Source organism: Jaculus jaculus, chromosome 14 (assembly GCF_020740685.1).
Source record: "Jaculus jaculus isolate mJacJac1 chromosome 14, mJacJac1.mat.Y.cur, whole genome shotgun sequence".
Taxonomy (NCBI): Eukaryota; Metazoa; Chordata; class Mammalia; order Rodentia; family Dipodidae; genus Jaculus; species Jaculus jaculus.
This window is the reverse complement of record NC_059115.1, coordinates 18,313,875-18,317,684: the sequence shown is the minus strand read 5'-3', so window position 1 is coordinate 18,317,684 and position 3,810 is coordinate 18,313,875. Positions and strand designations below refer to the sequence as shown.

Below are 3,810 nucleotides of genomic sequence, written 5' to 3'. Positions count from 1 at the left end.
AGGAAGAGGGAGGGAGAGGAGGGGGAAGGGAGAGGAGAGAGAAGCCATGTTTCCAAACAGGACTGCTAGCTTACTATAATAACGAAGTCTCTTCTGCTTTAGCCTTGACAATGAAAGTAGGTTTTGTTGCTGTCTGGTTGGTTGGTTTGAGGGTCTTCTTTTAGGCGGAGCATTATTTAGCTAAGTTTTGTTTAGTTGTGAGTCCGTTTCTGAGACGGTCTCATGTTAGCCCACGCTGGCCTCCAACTCACTATGTAGCTGAGGATGACCTTGAACTGTTGATCCTCCTGCCTCCACCTCTAGAGTCCTGGGGTGAAAGTGTGCATAGCAAATCTGCTTTTTTTTTTTCCTTTTTTTGAGGTAGGGTCTCACTGTAGCTCAGACTTAACTGGAATTCACTATTCACTATGTAGTCTCAGGGTGGCCTTGAACTCAAAGCAATCCTCCTACCTCTGCCTCCTGAGTGCTGGGATTAAAGGCATGAACCACCACACCTGGCTTGCAAATCTGCTTTTTTATGAAAGAGAGAGAAAACGAGAATTGGCGCATTAAGACCTCCAGCCGCTTCAGTTGAACTCCAGATGCATGTCCCACCTTGTGCACATGTGCAACCTTGCAGTTGCATCACCTTATGCATCTGGCTTACATGGGATCTGGAGAGTTGAACACGCGTGCTTAGGTTTCGTGGGCAAGCACCTTAACTGCTAAACCATCTCTCCAGCTGCAAATCCAACTTCTGCCTCCTGCTTCTGCTTTCTCAGTTGTTTTCTGCCTTAGCCATCCTCTTCTGCATGCTCACTGGAGCACTCTTAAGGGACAATGTGTTTCCTGATTCTAGCTCTGCAAATAAGGCTAACTGAGATCTTTATATCTGTGGTCCATTTATTTTTGGACATGCCTAATCACATACCTATGTCACTTTTGCTTCCAAAACTTCCAAGCTTGGGTGATGGGTTTGGTAGTCCTGTTGCTGGAAGGGGAAAATTTTCTATCATAGGACATGATCCTGGTTCTATTGAAGGGGGAGCAGAGATGCCTTCTGGCCATTCTCAGCAAGTCATGATGCTAACCCTACAGGCACAAAAAGGGGTTCCATTACTAAAATGATCCAATTATCAAGAATTGGGTTCCCGTGCTCGCTTCGGCAGCACATATACTAAAATTGGAACTATACAGAGAAGATTAGCATGGCCCCTGCGCAAGGATGACACGCAGATTTGTGAAGCGTTCCATATTTAAAAAAAAAAAAAAAAGAATTGGGTTTCTACTATGTAATGGGACTAGAGAGGATCAGAAGTGGAACCCAGAATATTTGCTAGGGAATCCATCCATTCCACATGTCTACAATAATGTCAGTGGGATACACAGCAAGGAAACACAAATGATTGGGACCATTTGGATCACCATGCCAGCCAAAAGAGACCCCAGCCAAGCAGAGTGCCAGAATATAAGGGGTGCATAAAGTGATTATCAACTTCGACTCACACACAGGTATGGAAGCCTGAGCTGTACCTGATACATTGCAGATGAGCCATGTGCTTGTTTTCACCTTCATTTTACCCTGGTGTGTGGAAAGCATTGCTGGTGGGTGTAATGGCCTTGTAGGGTTCAGCTGGAGGATGGCAGGAACAGAATTATTCTGCAATGACTATAGAGCCACCAGGCTTCTCTGTGCTAGGAACGTGAGCTTGCTCATCTAGGCATAGGACAATAATGGATGCTAAGTGTCAGGAGGAATGGACATGCCCTCCAGATCCATCATTCACTCTGCTCATCTGTGTGCACTGGAAGGCTGTCCTCCCAGGACGCCATCGTCGGCTGCCTCTTGCCCTTTGGGATTATCTCTAGGAGACGCTGGGAGGATGCTGAAAGGTGGAAGGAAGACGTTTTAGGGATCTATTCCATCCATCTGTTCCCTCTCCACAATTCTGGCAGTAGCTGCATTCCTCCATGATCACAAATCTTATGGAGTGGCTCATCTTCCAAGGCGATAGTTTTCACTGAATTCAGGTGGTAATAACTTCCCACCTTTCTTGTCTGTGTTTCCATCCCTTTTTAAAAGAATTCTGTCTTTTGCATGTGTGTGGATTCACATGTGTATGCATGGATGTGGAAGCCAGAGATCGATGTCAAGCGTCTTCCTCAGTTGCTTTCCACCTTATTTTTGTCTTGTTTATATATTATTTTATTTAAGAGAGAGAGACAGAATGGGTGTGCCAGGGCCTTTCAGCTGCTGTTAATGAACTTGAGGTGCATGTGCCCCCTGGTGGCGCATGTGTGACACTGCATGCTTGCTTCACTTTGTGTCTGGCTTTGTGTCAAGAGATCCAGACATGTGTTCTTAACTGCTAAGCCATCTCTACAGCCCCACTTTAAGTTTTAAGATAGGGATTCTCTCTGAACTGATATGGCTAGACCAGTCCACAAGCCCTAGGGATCCCACCATCTCTTCCTCCCCAACACTGGATTATAGGCATAGGAGATCATGCCCAGCTTTTTTTATAGGTTCTGGGGATACAAACTAACAAGCCTCATGCTATGCGTCAAGCATTTTCCCAACTGAGCCATCTCCCCAGGCCATTGTGTGAAGCTCTTATTCCTGACTACACCTCTGTATTGCGTCCCTTCTTGGGTCTGTGAGTATGCCACTGGTTTCCTATTGAGTTCCTGTGTGTTAAACTTATCACTTTCTTTCTTTGTGTATTCCAGACCTTCTACCTGGAATCATTTTCTTTTTACTAATTTTTAAAATTTTATTTTTATTTATGTATTTGAGAGAGAAAGAGAGAGAGAGAGAGAAGCAGATAGAGAGAAAGAAAAAGAATGGGCATGCCAGGGCCTTCATCTGCTGTGAATAAACCACAGACACATGTGCCATCTTGTGCATCTGGATTACATGGGTCCTTAGGAATTGAACCTAGGTCCTTTAGTTTTGCAGGCAAGTGCCTTGGCTGCTAAGCCATCTCTTCAGCCCATGGGATCATTTTCCTTCTGCAACAGAAGCGCCTTCGTCCTTCAGAGGTTCCATGCTGCCACAGTTCTAATTTGGTATCCTTCCCTCATCCCAGGAGAACTGTTGAAAATGGTAGTTCTTTTTATCTTTGTGTGTGTGTGTGTGTGTGTGTGTGTGTGTGTGTGCAGGTATGTATGTATGTGGACACTTGAGGAGGACAGACATCAATGTCCACTATCTACCTCTATCATTTTCTGCCTTTTAAATTTATTATCATTTATTTATGATGTGTGAGTGTGCGTGCCTGTGTATAAATCAGAGGACAACTTTGAGGTCCATCCTTGCCATTCCATTTCATTTGAGGTGGTTTTATTTTTAATCTTGCTCCGCTCTTTTTTTTCTTTTTACTAGTTATGTACATACTCAGTGTGTAAACAGCACATGTTGGTACCATCCTTACGCTCCTCCCTGTCTCCCCCCTCCTCACTGGGGATGCCAGTTATCCCCCTGGGGATTGTGGGTCATGCACTGTGGTGGAAGCCATTAGTTATGAGGAAGAGACAATGTCTCTGTGCATACTATCCCAACTTGTGACTCTAACAATCTTTCCGCCCCCTCTTCTGCAAATTTCCCTGAGCCCAAGTAACGAGGTCACTCTTCAATATCAAGCTCCCATCTTTCTTGGGCTACAAGAGGGCCTATACCTATTAAATTCTCTCTAAACTAGTAATGGCTACCCCAGTTATCTGATGCTGACTTCACTCTCTGTTGGAGAATCTGCTTCTCTGTTTTCAGATGGATGCAGGACCTGAGGAGAGGATCAGCCCATTGCACCTCACCAGGTCCCCAGCTGAAAA

At 45.0% G+C, this 3,810-nt stretch overlaps 1 non-coding gene across 1 annotated transcript; it reads left to right on the top strand.

The window, feature by feature from the left end:
- Positions 1-1,132: 1,132 nt before the first annotated feature.
- Positions 1,133-1,239, top strand: LOC123454876. Its single transcript, XR_006633532.1, has one exon. It is a non-coding gene; the product is annotated as a U6 spliceosomal RNA (small nuclear RNA).
- Positions 1,240-3,810: the final 2,571 nt, after the last annotated feature.